Genomic DNA, 17,973 nt, shown 5'->3' with positions numbered 1-17,973 from the left:
TGGAAAACCTATACTTATTGGACTCTTTATGTAAAGAAAATTTTATTTTAGATAAAGATGTTGAAAATGAAAACCGTAGACTTTCCATAAAAGCAAAGTGGCATACAATAATTCCAAAATTGAACATTTCAAACGAAAACAATATCATAATAACAACACAAATACTAAACCATTTTCTAAGTACTATGATGACATACAACTACATCCTTTACTGCAATCAAGCAATATAATTTGTTTCCAAGAAATGAACACAACAAGCCTTGATTTGCCAGAATGGAACACAAAGTTGAGCTTAATTTCAAATCGAACTTCACATAATACAACAATAATGTATGATTCATCAACAACACTCGTTTCAAAAAGTATATACACATCTAATGTATATGACATCATTGAAGCAAAATTTATAATTGATGAAACAAAAAATTTACACGTAATAACAGTTTATCGATTCCCAAATACAAATATACAACCATTTCTTGATATTCTTGATACAATTCTACTTGAACCTCCTCATAATATATAATTATTTGTTCTTGGTGATTTCAACATCGACATACGCAAACCATCTCATCAACAAACAAACTTACAACAACTTATGAACAAAAATAAATTACAAATCATAAACAAATTACCAACGGTTAGCCATACACATAAGTTTACTTGATCACATATGGATTAAAAAAAACACAAAAACCACTCGAAACAAACAACTACCCTATATATTGGTCACATCATGATGCTCTATTCTTATCAATACAAAAAAATACGCTTCTTAATATTGATTGAGAGGGGAAAAAAAAACCAATTTCAAGAAAACAAATTATTCAAAAAATCAGAGCAATATTAAAGTGCAAAAAATAATAAAGCCCAACATATATTAGTCCTACAAACCTATAATAATATACACTACAAAACATTACTCCTTAAAAAAAACCAGAGTTTACCTCAATTTAAATAAAAAAATTTCTTTGTTTAAACAAAGTAAAAAAAATTACTACATGTCTTATATTCTTGTCTAGCAACATCACAACTGCTAACATATCTTATTTTACAATAATACAAGTCCATTTAATTTTACAAATATATAATGTCAAAAAAATTAAATAAGACTCCTGAACAACATGACTTGAATGTTTTAGATGATGCAAGCAACATTAATGTTCTTATGAATTTCTTAAAAATCTGCAAGGCAAGTATGTAGTTACTACTTAAATAATCACCTTCTTATGAACTACTGTAAAAGATTCGATTTCATCCTCCACACCTACACGACTTAAATTCACCATAGAATACTAAATGTAATAAACAAGGTTTCCATGAACAAAAGATAGAGAAAATCTCAAAGGTAACACTCTACAAAGTTTAAAGTTGATGGCCATTTTTCTCACCAAGGGTCATTTTCCATGTCGAAACAAGTGCCCACCGTTTGAGATATTCTTTGTTGTAGCTCGAAGGCGTTGTTGAAAAGTTAAAAAAAAACCCATTGCACAGCTTTTCCAAAGTCGAGTAGGAATAAGAACACGACAATCAGGAAACTTCATGATCGTTGTATTTCACTTTCTACCTGGTGACGCATTCTGAAACGTACTTCTTAGCATTTTTCCAAAGAGTAGGCCAACAAAAAAATCTCTCGATGTCGTGTAATGTACACACAATGCAAATACTCAATGCCACTCTACCAACTCAAATGAAGATTGTCGCCATGGTAATTCTTCATAATAAAACACTATTGAGATTGATTTTATGCACCTTTGAATCCAACTCGACGTGGACTACCGGTGGCCTCTGCTGGGTTGAAATGCACACTCAATGTGGAAAAAAAAAACCTAAAACCACAGATGTCAAGGTTACCAACGACATATATCAATGAAGCACTTAATGCGGTAAGGAAATGGACCAGAAGAAGCTCAATGGGCTCCGAAGTATCGGAACGCAATGGAACAACATAAGTATACACATTTCTTCCATTTGTTAATATAGTATATACAAACACTGCCAGTATACTTTACCTACCTACCGTACCATTCCTACCCCAAGGTCAAATTCATTTACATTCTATTTTATATCTCAATTTTAATAAAGAGACAAAGCCTTACCATTACACTATTCTTGTTCGAAAAAACTTGCAGGTGGATTATTCTCAATCATGTATATTCCCGTGGACGAATTCAATAAAGATATACAATGCTTGAAATGTATATTATTGGAAATGTATATTATTGGAAATGGCCACAAGTAGATAGTTCACTGACAACTTGAAGTACCTACAACTTCTTGATACCCCACTATGTAAAATGGAACGAAACAACAAAAACACTTGATGTTTATCTAAATCTTGGATAAACTCAACCTCTTTTTCCTGATCGACTTCAACTTTGTAAGCATCCAACTCTCTTCTGTTTCCAAAGCAAAGTCGTTTGTCAAAAAGTACTTTGATGACGCTTTCAATACACCTACAACCAATATTAATATTTTCTAATTTAGTCACTCTCTCAAATCAAAATTTGCTAGACACGTAGAGAACAACTTATATTAATTGGCATTGTCAACCACAAGCGTAAAGTGAATTTGTATAATGTCGTACATACAATTCAATAATACTTCTACCTAGCAACTCCAATTCTTAACTAGAGACAGTGCCCTCGTCTACTATAGACGACCTTGTTTTTTAGAAACTAGTATAAGTGATCACTTCGTGTCTAACCAACTCAAACTAATGATAATGATAATGTCAAATTAAGAGGACATCCCGCATCAAAAACTCATCATCAATTGACACTTGGCAAAAACAAGTATAAAAAGTGTTAAATCATTGATGTGGTTAGGTGCAACCTTGAATCGAGGTCTATGTGTGCAAAGAGAGAGAGAAAGAGAGAGAGAGAGAGAGAGAGAGAGAGAGAGAGACAGAGAGAGAGAGAGATAGAGAGAGAATTTTACATGTTTGTGGTGTGGAACAAGGGTTTCGTATGTGTAGCATGTGCTGGAGCTTTTTGAGAAGTGTATGCATGTGTTGGTGTACCAAAACAGGTGTGTCCAGGTGATCTTGTGTTGATTGTGGAGGTGAATTCTAGTGGTTAAAGGTGCTATGTATATCGTGGGTTATAGAGAGGCATTTATTGTGTGTTCAGGTGTGTTCCTCTTTCCTCCTGTCCACCGTGTCAAATGGCCCTTATGTTCTTGATCGGATTTATTGAACACGAGAGAGAGAGAGAGAGAGAGAGAGAGAGAGAGAGAGAGAGAGAGAGAGAGAGAGAGAGAGAGAGAGAGAGAGAGAGAGAGAGAGAGAGAGAGAGAGAGAGAGAGATGTATTGAAGTAATAAGTGCAAAGGTTAACCCTAATTTTTGAAATAAAAAATCATATCCAAACACTAAAGGCATAGCCACACTCAAGCCAAAAAAATCCAAGTGCGACATTATCCATTTAGTACTACCTACCTATATACATACAATTAGCAACACTATCCAGATGTACACATTTAGTGAGGCAAACAAGATCATTTGTACATATAGTTCACTTCTAATTTTACACCAATATGTGTGTGTGTGTGTGTGTGTGTGTGTGTGTGTGAGAGAGAGAGAGAGAGAGAGAGAGAGAGAGAGAGAGAGAGAGAGACTTCAATTCAAACCCTTCTACCGTGGGTGCCCACCCAAGTTCTTTTTCAATAGGATGTTTAAAAAGAGAGAGCAGTATACCTAACACAATAGTACATTGTCAAAAGTACATTGTAGATTATTATTTGCTAGAAAAAAAACTAACACCTTGCAAATTCAACAAGGATTCTTGTCCCCACATAAAGTTCATTTGTTGAGGAAGGACAATTCATGTTTCACCATGCATTGTTGATATCGAACATGCTCATTGTGTATCCTAAACACCTCACGCAAAACATACAAGAAAATAACTGCGCAAACATCTATCAAAACATACAAGCAAAATAACTGCGCAAAACATACAAGAAAATAACTGCGCAAAATAATTGGCTATCAAAACTGCTAAATACAATAGGGTTCTCCTAGACCTCAAAAAATTTCACAATATGCTTTTGGCAAAAGGAAGAGACGAAGAAGATACTACTCAGCATGTCAACAGTCTTTAGCCACACCGTGAGCCGTACTCAAAGCTTTTGGGGCTTTGCTCGTGTCAAGACATCCTCTTTTCTTTCCATACAACTCAGTAACACGTAACAACCCGACCAAATTAAAAAGATAAGGCCATGGCACCCAACAGAAACATCCTTGTAAGCTAAAAATGATGCCAATATATTGAGGATCTCTCATATGACCAAAAGGAAACTCATCCCAAATCGCACCCCATAGTACACTCCACCTTCTCCCAATAGTTGATAGACCTTGCACATTGCAACACCACAACACAAACAACTCTTTATATGGAAATCTTCTAATGTCGATATTTACAACGATAGACATGAAACTGATTGGTACTTCAAACACAAGTGATGAATAACTAAATAATCTTGAGCATAACTGTGAACGGAGAAAACATGGCAACCAAGAAGAAACCAGGCGCTCCTGGCCGTACTTCTTTACCTTGTTGTGCTCCTCTTGTAGATTGTCTTCAATTTCATACATCTGTTGCTTCCACTAGAAGTTGCTCAGGAGAGTTCTTATATGTCCATCTTTCTTAGTAAAAAACAATCTTCTTAAGTTTACGAACATAGTCGGCATTAACTCTTGACAAATTTTTGCTGATGCAGTACCCTTGACTTAAACCCTTGATGCACTCACATCTGTAAGCAATCATGTCAAATCGACAAAAAACCAAGAAAATCATCAGAAGTCTCCACTATGAGATGGCAAGAGCGTCAAGGAGCAACAATCAAAAATATCCTGAAGTTTCCTACAAAAACTCTCACTAAAAACCATCCTTTGCCACGGCCGTGAGATCTATAACCTTGTGACTTCTTTGGGGAGTTTCCCTGCGAGATGCAAGCGATTAGATACGGTATCTCTGCATCCGGAGCCAATCAGGGATTGGCTTGGATGGCATGCAGAGTTGCTCTTGAGAGAGAGAGAGAGAGAGAGAGAGAGAGAGAGAGAGAGAGAGAGAGAGAGAGAGAGAGAGAGAGAGAGAGAGAGAGAGAGAGAGAGAGAGAGAGAGAGAGAGAGAGAGAGAGAGAGAGAGAGAGAGAGAGAGAGAGAGACTCTGTTAAACAAGAGAGTACAAGGCACACTGCACAGTCTAGCCAAAATGGGAGCGTCCCTTAAAGGGGTCTTGTCAACATGCCAGACCCCCTCCAATACCCCACAAACCATAAAATGTGGGAATATGATGGGTTCTCTAGGCTCTGTCAAAGAAGTAGGAGAGTGCTATCCTTCCACAAGTCTTTGAGAGTGACTAGCGAAGATGGTAGGTAAACCAAGTGTAAATGACGGAACAAGTGCAACAGTAGCTGCCTCATCGAACATAAAATTGAAATCAAACTTCTTTGGCACTTCCTCCGAACATGGCCCGCTTATGACATGTCATGTTCTTCTTGGATCTCTCACCAGATCCATTAGTTTCATCCTCCTATGCCCTTTAATTCTACTTTGGTTTCTTGGATGACTATCCAATCAAGGCCTCAAAGCCTCTTACTAAATCCAAACCTCCATAACTAGTCCCGCTAATCCAACACCATGGGAACAAGCTCCTCCCACGTCAAATTGATGGTTCTTCCCGAAGTAATCAAGGCTTAATAGAAAGCACGCTACTGGGGAGTCGAATGAATCATCAAGATGATAGCCATATCCTCCATAAAAATCGGATTCCCTATGTAATAAACTTGGACACCCAAAGTCAAGATTCTATTGCGACACATAAGAGATTCACTTCAAAACACTTCACAAAAGAAGACACGGCCCGGCGTAGTACCGTGCCAAAGAGGTATTGGCCCCAAAGACTTGCACCCGTTTCGGTATTTGTTTTTATACTAATCTGTGTGCAAAGTACAAGAGAGTCCATGGGTACTCACTCTCAGACTCTACGTCCAGATGCTAGTCCCAAAAGACTTATTTATTCTTACAAGGGATGTCCAAAAGCATAGCCCCAAAATCTTTTAAGTTTCAAAAGCAAAGTTCCCAAAAGCAACCGATCTTCCAAAAGCTGCTAAAACAACCATCGTAATTTTTGGAAATTTATACGTACTGCCATGTCAGCAAGTTAGCGCGTTTTGCGGAAATCGGCCACATCAGTAGTCAATGGAAATTGTGGACGTCCGTACAGTTTGTACACCTTGCCACATCAGCGTGTCAACGCAATTCACGAGACTACCATGTCAGCACTGTGTGTGTGTGTGTGTGTGTGTGTGTGTGTGTGTGTGTGTGTGTGTGTGTGTGTGTGTGTGTGAAGGGGCCTACCACGTCACCAGTTTGTGACATATACCATACCCCCCTCTTGAAAGAATTGTAATTGCCCTCGATTACGCCTGCAAAACAAACAGAGGCCATAAACTGTCTTAGTAGACACTGACAATTAGTACCAATGCACTAGACACAACACATCTAGTACTTGTACAAAACAACAGGCACATCACGTGACAAGTCACAGACAAATTCATTTTAAATCTCAGACCATGATCAATCGGCAATGTATTTAGAAATCACATCTAGATCCATTATGGACGTCATGGATGCCCGATTAACTAATCCTTATTGCAATCTTGTCTATAGAGATTATGAGACTGAAATGCTGCAGACATTTCATTTTTCAGTTCTTGCACTCAAACAAGTCAACTACAAATCAATAATTTTCATTTTTGGAAATTCTAGTTATAAAGTGATACATCAAAATACTACTCAGCCCTTTAGTATCCCTGAAACCCAAAGGGGACAACAGTGACTCGATTCAAAATCGAGATAATCCGTTGACAAAGGAGAGGAGTGACTCCCCTCTTGTGCAAACCCGCTGCACTAGATCCACCTTCGTTGAAGTCGGGGTTCTATCGGAGTAGACTATGCTAAACTAAATGCTTCAAGGTAAAGTTTCAAAATCTAAGGAGTATCTGCTAGGCAGCTATGTCCTCCTCCTCCATCCACTTCGCATCCAATGCAGGATAGTTGTTGAACTTAACCAAGAACCGTCTAATCACGTTACCTTTTATGTTTTTGTCCCTGTGTGCCAAAATCTGTTCTAAAATGAGTATCTCCTCGCTTTCCTCCACTTCGGGTTGCTCATCAGGCTCCCCGTCATCGGGCACATCGCCTTTAAAAGGCTTCAATAGACTCACATGAAATTCATTCTGAATCTTCCAAGTATCAAGCAACTCTAGTCAAAAGGAGACATCATTTATCTTTCCTTTTATCTGGAAAGGGCCATAATACCTCATGCTAAGCTTTGGAAAAAAAACGCTCCTTTCCCTTTTTCTTTCTTAGGCGTGCCTTCTCAAAACGTAAGAGCACCCAATTGTCTTCCTTTAATTTCAAATCACGACAGTGTCGATCTGCTACCTTCTTGTGTCGTTCCTAAGATTTCACTAAAGCCTCCCAGACCTTGACAAAAGCAGTGCCCAAGTCCCTTGTGGCCTGCTCAGCTTCAAAAATCTTATCTTTCGTGCTAAGAGTGGAACCTTTGGAGCACCTTCAATGATCTCAAATGGCCCCTTCCCCGTCGAAGAGTGGATTGTGTTATTGTAGGCAAATTCCACCAAGGGCTAAAAAATTTCCCATTGAGTCTTCTGACCAGAAATGTAAGACTTCAATAAATCCAGAACAAGTGAATATGCAATCTCAGATTGTCCATCTGTCTTCGGGTTGAATGATGATGAGAACTGAAACCATGTGCCAATGTTCTCCCAAATAGCCCTCCAAAACAAACTCGTGAATCGGGGATCTCTGTCGAAGACTATTGTCTCAGGCATGCCATGTAGCCTGAAAATTTGTGCAATGAACAGTCGCGCTAAATGATCCGGCTTAACTATTTTCTTCACTGGAATGAAGTGAACTTGCTTGCTAAACCTATCAATGACAGTCCAAATGCCATCATGCCCACTCTGTGTCTTTGGGAGATCAAAAATGAAATCCATTGCAATACTTTCCCAGAGGTGGGTGGGAATGGATAAAGGCTGTAACAATCCCTATGCTTTATGCCTATCGAACTTGACCTTTTGGCACACTAAGCAACTGCGTACAAAGTCGTCCACATCTTCCTTGAGTCTCGACCAAAAAAAGTAACACACCACACGTTTCAAGGTGGTGTCGATGCCGCGGTGACCCATAAAAGGTGGACAATGGCACTCAGTCGGAACCTTTTCCCTCAGCGGCTGTGTGACGCACAACATGGTTTTCTTCATCAAGTAGCCATCTTGTATGGAATATCCCGCTACTACCTCCCCATTCTGTATTCCATCGAATACATTGGAAAAATCCGGATCTATGGCGTACTGATCAACCATGTCCTCGAAGCTTCTATGATGAATGGCGGAAATAGCCAAGACTAGCGGCTTTTGAGAAAAAGCATCTGCCACCAAGTTTTTATGTCCCTATACATGTAGAATCTGGAATTGAAACTGTGACAAGATGTTAGCCCACTGCATCTGCTTTTTCGGAAGCTGCTTCTATGACAAGAAGTAGCGTAAACTCTGATGATGAGTGAAGACCGTGAAATAAGATCCAAGTAGGTAATGTCGCCACTGAGTAAGAGCATGATCACTGCCAAAAGCTCTTTCTCATAGTTTTGTGCTGTCAATTTTGGCCTTGAAAACAATTGGTTTTCATAGGCAATTACATGGCCTTCTTGCATAAAGACCGCTCCCAGACTACAGCCACAAGCATCACAATATACTTCAAATGACTTTTGCAAATCTGGCAAAGTCAATACAGGTCTAATAGTCAATTTCTCTTTCAGTGTGTGAAAGGTAGACACCTTTGTGGGTCCCCACGAGAAAGGGACTCCTTTCTGTGTCAGAATGTGCAAAGGGGAAGCTACCTCTGCAAACTTTTGAATGAACCGCCGGTGGTAAGAACATTCTTACTACCCAATAAGCTTCTAACTTCATGAACATTCTTCAAATCTAGCCAATCACGTATAGTGTCAATCTTGGGCAAGTCCAGCTCTACTCTTGCTATTGAGACGATGTGTCCCAAGAAGTGTATCTCCAGTAAGAAAAATTCACTCTTTTTGGCATTGATAATTAAGTTGTTACCTCGCGATGCCTAAAAGACCTGTAGCAAATGGTCTCCATGTTCTACTTCATCCTTGGAGAAGATTGTAATGTCATCAAAGAAAGTGCCGACAAATGATCTATGCTCTCGAAAAATCCTATCCATCATTTGGTTGAAAGTCGCTGGAGCATTGGTAAGGCCAAAAGGCATCACCAAAAATTCATACAAACCGAAGCTTGTCCAAAAGGCTGTCTTGTAGAAATCTCCCGGAGCAACTCCGATCTGATGATATCCGCTTTTCAAATCAATCCTGCTGAAACAAGAGGATCCCTTAAGTCTGTATATCATCGATCCTTGAAATCGGAAATCTATTCTTGATGGTGATTTTACTAAGAGCTCTGTAATCAATGCACATTCTCCAAGATCCATCTTTCTTTAATACCAACAACATCGAAGAGCAGTAAGGTGAAGTACTCGACTGGATCAGACCCTTTTCTAGAAGGTCTCTCACTTGGTTCATGATCTCTTCATTTTGGGCTTGGCTAGCACGGTAAGGTGGCCGGTTGGGTAGTGTGCTTCCAGGAATCAGATCAATGGTGTGATCCTCAGGGCAAGATGGGGGCAACTAGCTTGGCAGGACCTCACAAAACAATCACCATGTGTGTGGAGAAAATCTTGGCATTATTTATCAAGTTCAAACATGTTCGTTATGTGTTCATCATTTAACTCTTTCAAGTAGATCGAGTAAATAAAGAGACTAGATTACATTAATTTGGAAATGGCCAAAGCCGACACAATACGGACGGACTCACCCTTCAGTTTTACATCAAGTACAATTTTTCGGCCCTTTTCATTTGTCAAAATCGCTTTCTTTGCCTGATAGTCGACCACGGTGTTGTTCTTACGGTACCAAGGGACTCCTAGGGGGACGTCCCAACCTTCCAAGAGAATCATGTAGAAGTCCTTGTGTCCTAAATACCCATGACAATGCAACCAAAGTTTGCAAATGACAGGTGTAATGGCTATGTCTCGTCACTACCTCTGCTGGTGGTCCCATCTCGAGTCACGCCGCCAATTTAGGTGAAATGAAGTTAGCCTTGGCTCCTCCATCGAGGAAAATTAGGGCTTCTTGATCTTTCACTTTGCCCCAAGCTAAGCAAAGCTATGTACTTTTATCAATCAGGCTTGGGTCAGTACCCATGCAAGCTTGAACCAGTCTTGCTTTCATCTTGCCTTTTCTGCCACGTTCCTCTACTGCTCTCGAACTCTCTGCATGTCTTCAGTTTGTTCTTGTTGTGCCTTTTTGGGGCACTTTGCGGAGATGTGCCCATGTTCCCCGCAACCAAAAAATTTCCCCTCTCTAATATAATTGGCCCTCTCTCAAAGAGTGAGCTGGGGTCATGTATCCTTATCCTTCTTTTCTTGAGAACTCTTTTTATTTCTACTTTCATTGTTGAAGGTTTGTTGGGTTCTCAAAGTCAGAATTTCATCAGTGGGGTAAGTCAAAGTTTTCGAATGTATCGAGAAACCCCGCTTTGCCCCATTCATTCTTGAATAGAATTTGAATTTTATTACAAGCAGTAGTCTCGGATCTTTGTAGGGAGTTCGCAACAAAACCCCTCAATCTGTTCCTTAAAAGAGACCTTCTTAAATGAAGAGGTTGGTAGAAAAGAGTCCCAAAATCTCTCACAATAAGTGTCCAAAGAATCTCCCTTGGTCATCCGAAGACGGTTCCAAGCGGTTCGTATATCCTGTTTGTTTGGACACCCCAAGTCAAGATTCTACCATGATACAACAAAGAATCACTTTAAAACAGTTCACAAAAGTCGACACGGCCCGGCGTAGTTCCGTGCCAAGAGGTATTTGCCCCAAAGATTGGTGTCCCTTTCGGTATTTCTTTTTATATTAATCTGTGTGCAAAGTACAAGGGAGTCTCCGGGATCTCACACTCAGACTTTGCATCTAAATGCTCTCAATAATGAGGCCCAAGAGACCTATTTATTGTTACAAGGGTTGCCCAAAAAGCAGAGCCCCAAAATCTTTTAAATCAAAAGCTTCTCAACTCAAAAGCATCATACCCAAAATCTGGCCAGCATGATTTATGAAAATCCGTACGTGCTGCCACGTCAGCAACTCAGTGCAATTTGCGAAAATCTGCCACATCGGGAGTCAATGCAGTTTGCACGTACACTGCCATGTCAATCTGTCGGCGCGTTTTTCGGGTTGCTGCCATGTCAGCAAAGTGTGTGTGTTCGAGGGCCTGCCACGTCACCAGTTTGTGACATACCCCCCTCTTGAAAGAATTGTAATCGCCCTCGATTACGTCTGCAAAACAAACAGAGGCCATAAACTGTCTTAGTAGACACTGACTGTTAGTACCGAGGCACTAGACACGACACATCTAGCACTTGTACAAATCTATAGTCACATCACCGAAAATCACATGACAAATCACATACAAATTCATTCCAAATCTCAGACCATGATTAATCGGCAATGTGTTTAATAGTCATGTCTAGATCTAGAGGGGACCTCACAGTTGCCCGATTAACTAATCCTTATTGCAATCATATCCATAGAGATTTATGAGACCGAAATGCTGTAGTCATTTCGTCTTTCAGTTCCTGCACTCAAACAAGTCAAGTACAATTCAATCATTTTCGTTTTCGGGAAATCTTGGTCTTAGGAGACTCATGTTCAAGGAGATGTGTCTTTAGCCTTTGTGGCATCATAGTCCAAAGAGTAATTATAAATTGTGTGGTCCGGTCTTTGAGATATTTTTACTCTTTGTAGTTGGTCACTAGTCTAGTCCAAAGTCTACGGGGAGGTTTGTTGGGTTTGTGGCCTTTGACCTAGCACTGACAACTGGCATGTCAGAACTATCTCTTTTACAGAGAGCAGTCTAGTACGCATGTAAGCATGTGAGTAATAAATCCCCTAAGCATCTCTCATCATCACTCTCTTGCGGCAAAGCAAGAAGCCTTTGATCATGGTAATCACTTCTTGTTCACGGTAAAAAGCTCGTTTTTTAGAAACTATGCTCTCGATGGTTGTTTTTCAGTGTACATAGGAATGTATGTGCTTGTCGGAGGTGCACAAGGATATTCCATGCTTGTTTCATTGTGGTTAGCATGCTGGTATATGCATACGGTGTGCTTATAATTACGTAGATGCATAAAAAGAACCCTTTGCTTTCTCATCGTGTAGACGGTAGGGACACTATTTTGGTTGCACCTCTTGAATCGTTGTGAATCAAAATAACCCTTCTAATCAAATATTAAACACATCGTTTAAAATTTTATCTTTATGTGTCATGTGGAAATTCCGCTTGAGTGAAAAGTGATGGTCAATATACTGCTTGCTACCTACTGCACGTATCAATATTAGGTATATTTGTTGATAAAGACTATGAAGAATTAAACTTCCCTTCCCTTTTCCATGAAGAAAGACGTTGTAAATCACCTGGACCCTACCAATATACATACCAAGATATTTGCCAATGGGAAATTATAAATAAAGATCGATGATTTTCTAACCATATGACAAATATTATTTTTTAAACAATAAAAATAATGATACATCAAATTCATTCATCAGCATGGGTAAAACGTCAAAAAACAACATTGAATGATCAAACACTTCGTGGTAAAGACATTAAAACCAAAGAAAACCTTGAAAATATACTACAATCAAACATTGGCTACAAAGATCTTCAATGGTTACGAATTTCTCCTAATTATTATGAGCAGTTAAGGAAGAATATTTTTGCAATGATCCGTCAACTTGGACCGCCTACTTTTTTTGTAACATTCACGAGTGGAGAAGGAATTAGAAACCGCTACAAAAAGCAATGGAACTTCTTTCAAAAGACAAACTACCCCAGAAAGAAAGACCAACTTTATAGGATTACATGAGAGAAGATCCAGTCACATGTGCACGATATTAAAATCATAGAATATCATGTTTACGAGAAACATTGAAGCGTACACCATATATATATATATATATATATATATATATGGAACAATAAAAGATTTTGTCTTTCTTATCGAGTTCCAATCACGTGGCAGTGAACACAATCATGGTCTTCTTTGGATCGATAAAGCTTCGATTTACGACCGTAGAAATGAAAATAAAATAGTCAATTTTATAAACTGCTACATATCTTGCGATAAAATGCAAATTACAGAACATTTACGATAGAGTCAAACACACCTCCACTCACACACAGATGTAAAAAATATGCAGATTTAAATTTCCAAAACCACCATTTTCAAATACAGTTGTTCTTAAACCTTCAGAGAATGTAACAAACAACCATTAAAAAAATGCTAGTAAAATTCAACAATATTTAGAAACATACGACGAGAGTCAGACTATTGATTTCCATCAACTTCTCCTTATTTTAGCAGAAGACCGAATCTACTTATTTAAAAGCAATACAGTCAACAATTAGAAGATCGACAATTCTCTTGAAAAGAAGTTTACAAAATATACGAACGAACGCATTCGCAAAACACCTTATTAACATTTGTGAAGCTAATATAGACTCCCAATTTATTTTAGAACCATATGCAACCAACGCCTTAAAATGAGCGTGCCTTCGTTCTGAAGCATCCACGCAAATTAGAAGGCTTACGAGATGAATCTACAAGCATAGTGAAAGAGTTAATCATAGACACATCTTACCAACGACCATAACATTTAGAGCATTGCACACTAGCACACATTGCTGCCGAGTATAACTAAGAACAATATTTTTAAAAAAGAAAAAATAATTAGATCAATCAAATACAATAAAGCACGAGACCCAAAAAACTACTACAAAGAAATGTTACTGATGTATTTACCTTTCCAACACAATGAAGAAACCCTTATCTACGGACATACAACTTGGAAAGAGGTATTTGAAACTAATGAACAAATAATACAGACAAACTATGATAAATACAATCACAAATTAAATAGCACTACTCAAAAACAGTGGAACAATATTGAAGAACTGACAAAAAGTATAGAGGACAATTTAGACTGATAATAACGATAACAATTGCATTAAAATTACAAATACCACAAAAATAGAAAGTATTGATATTGATACTCAAATTGAGAAACCACAATGTAAAACATTGGAATACCAAATACTAACATTCCCTGGTTCAATTTTAGAAACACCTCAACATCATATCCAAATATGAAATGTTAATATACAACGATGATATTTTTTTGATGACATATAATACAGATTACATTACGATTCAAAAAACCAAATATTTGCTTTTGTAACAGGTGGCTCTGGAACAGGTAAAACAACTCTTCTATGAGCACTCAGCGAAGAACTTATTAGATTTTATAACTCCAACAAAAAATGTGAATTAACAAAACCAAAAGTTCTTAGACTAGCATATACTGGTAAAGAAGCATACAATATTGATGGAACTACAGTCCATTCAGCTCTGCATATACCAATAAATCAGAAAACCTTGACACAAATTCCAGACATACACTTAGATCATTTAAGTAAATTATATAAAGAGGTAAAAGCTATTATTATTCACAAAATTTCATTGATATGACACGAATGTTTTCATACATAAATAAACACCTCCAAACAATCAAACATATTTACCACCTACCATTTGGAAGATTACATATGTTTTTCTTTGATGATTATATCAGCTCCCTCCTATAAGAGATAAATGGATATTCTCATATCTCCATCCACTTGTACCAAATATCTGAAAAACTCACTTTAGGCAATACGAACTAACACAAGTTAGGTGACAAAATGACACAACTTTCATAAACATATTAAATAGAATCAGAATTAATCAACAAACAAAAACTGATATCCAAATTTTGAATAGTTTATGCTTGAGAAAAAACTTCTACGAGCTCCATATACCCCACTAATTCTACACACAACAAGAAACCCAAAAACATAAGAATAATGTTCTCGAATCAATAGAAGGGCCAGCTTTTACTCTCACAGCATCAGACATGCCTCTTATAACTAACTCTACAATCTTAGCTAATGCAAATAAAACTATAGGACTACATACCATCATAAAAATAAAACCATCCATGTTAATTGAACTATAAGCAAGGAACTACGATAGTTCTGATGGCCTCGTAAATGGAGCAGACAGGTATTTCAGAACTATTACAACTTACTACCAAAAAAAGGTCATGTGGATTTAATTTTTCAATAAAAGAGTATGCCAAAATACATGCGCAAAATATAAATTATTATATGACTCTACTATAGATTCTACATGGACATCTATATTCCGAACAACAAAAGAATTCCAAGTAGGAACAAGTACTAATAAATGAATATATAGAACGCAATTCCCAGTTCAACAAGCTTCTACTCGAATAGTACACCGTTCTCAAGGACTTTCATTACAAACAATGGCATTTTCTCCAAAAAAATGTAATAAACATGGATTAACTTACATAGCTTTATCACATGTTTGAACATTGGAAAACCTATACTTATTGGACTCTTTTTATTTTAAATAAAGGTGTTGAAAATGAAAACCGTAGACTTTCAATAAAAGCAAAGTGGCATACAATAATTCCAGAATTGAACATTTTGAACAAAAATAATATCATAATAACAACACTAAACACTAAACCATTTTCTAAGTACTATGATGACATACAACTACATCTTTTACTGCAATCAAGCAATATAATTTGTTTCCAAGAAATAAACACAGCAAGCCTTGATTTGCCAGACTGGAATACCAAGTTTAGCTTAATTTCAACTCGAACTTCATATAATACAACGATAATGTATGATTTGTCAACAATACTCGTTTCAAAAAGTATATACACCTCTATGTATACGACATCATTGAAGCAAAATTTATAATTGGTGAAACAAAAAATTTACATGTAATAACAGTTTATCGATTCCCAGATACAAATATACAACCATTTCTTGATATTCTTGAGACAATTTTACTTGAACCTCCTTATAATATACAATTATTTGTTCTTATTGATTTCAACATCGACATGCTTAAACCATCTCATCAACAAACGAACTTACAACAACTTATGAACAAAAATAAATTACAAATCATAAACAAATTACCAATGGTTAACACATAAGTTTAATTGATCACATATGGATTTTAAAAAACACAAAAACCACTCGAAACAAACAACTACCCAATATTTTGATCAGATCATGATGCTCTATTCTTGTCAATACTAAAAAATACGCTTCTTAATATTGACTGAGAGGGAAAAAAAATAGATACTAATTTCAAGAAAACAAATTATTCAAAAAACCAGACCAATATTAAAGTGCAAAATATAAAAAAGACCAACATATATTAGCCTACAAATCTGTAATAATATACACTACAAAACATTACTCCTAAAAAAAAACTAGAGTTTACCTCAATTTAATTAGAATTTGTTCTTTGTTTAAACAAAGTAAAAAAAAATTACTACATATTTTATATTCTTGTCTAGCAACATCACAGTTGCTAACATATCTTATTTTACAATAATACAAGTCCATTTTATTTTACAAATAATATAATGTCGAAAATTTTAAATAAGACTCATGAACAGCATGACTTAAGTGTTTTAAATGATGCAAGCAACATTAATGTTCTTATGAGTTTCTTCGAAATCCGCAAGTCAAGTATGTAATTACTACTTAAATAATCACTTTCTTCTAAACTATTGCAAAAAAATTGATTTCATCCTCCACACATACACGATTTAAATTCACCATAGAATACTGAACGTAATAAACAAGGTTTTCATGAACAAAAGACAGAGAAATCTCAAAGGTAACACTCTACAAAGTTTAAAGTTGATGGCCATTTTTCTTACCAAGGGTCATTTTCCATGTCGAAACAAGTGCCCACCGTTTGAGATATGTTTTGTTGCAGCTTGAAGGCGTTGTCGAAAAGTCGAAAAAAAAACCCACTGCACAACTTTCCCAAAATGGAGTAAGAATAAGAAAAGAACACGACAATCCGGAAACTTCCCGATCATTGTATTTCACTTTCTACCTGGTGACGCATTCTAAAACGTACTTCTCAGCATTTTTCCAAAGAGTAGGCCAACAAAAAAATATATCGATGCCGTGTAATGTACACAATGCAAAGACTCAATGCCACTCTACCAACTCAAATGAAGATTGTCACCACGGTAATTCTTCATAATAAAACACCATCGAGATTGATTTGATGCACCTTTGAATCCAACTCGACGTGGGCTACCGATGCCCCCTGCTGCTGAGTTGAAATGCACACTCAATGTGGGGGGGGAGAAAAAACCTAAAACCACAGATGTCAAAGTTACCAACGATAGATATCAATGGAGCACTTAATGTGGCAAGGAAATGGACAAGAAGAAGCTCAATGGGCTCCCGAAGTATCGGAGCGCAATGGAACAAAGTAAGTATACACATTTCTTCTATTTGTTAATACAATATATACAAACACTGCCAGTATACTTTACCTACCTACCGTACCATTCCTACCCCAAGGTTAAATTCATTTACATTCTATTCTATATCTCGATTTTAATAAACAGACAAAGCCTTACCATTACACTATTCTTGTTCGAAAAAACTTGCAGGTGGATTATTCTCAATCATGCATATTCCCGTGGACGAATTCAATAAAGATATACAAAGCTTGAAATGTATATTGCTGGAGATAGCCATAAGAAGATACTGACAACTTGCAGCACCTACATTCTGGATATCCCGCTATGTAAAAAGGAATGAAACAACAAAAACACTTGATGTTTATCTAAATCTTGGATAAACTCAACCTCTATTTCTTGATCGACTTCAAATTTGTCAACATCCAATTCTTCCGTTTCCGAAGCGAA

Source organism: Adiantum capillus-veneris, chromosome 30 (assembly GCF_014529385.1).
Source record: "Adiantum capillus-veneris isolate H3 chromosome 30, ASM1452938v2, whole genome shotgun sequence".
Taxonomy (NCBI): domain Eukaryota; kingdom Viridiplantae; phylum Streptophyta; class Polypodiopsida; order Polypodiales; family Pteridaceae; genus Adiantum; species Adiantum capillus-veneris.
The sequence above is the reverse complement of the archived record's forward strand: the minus strand, read 5'-3'. Positions refer to the sequence as shown.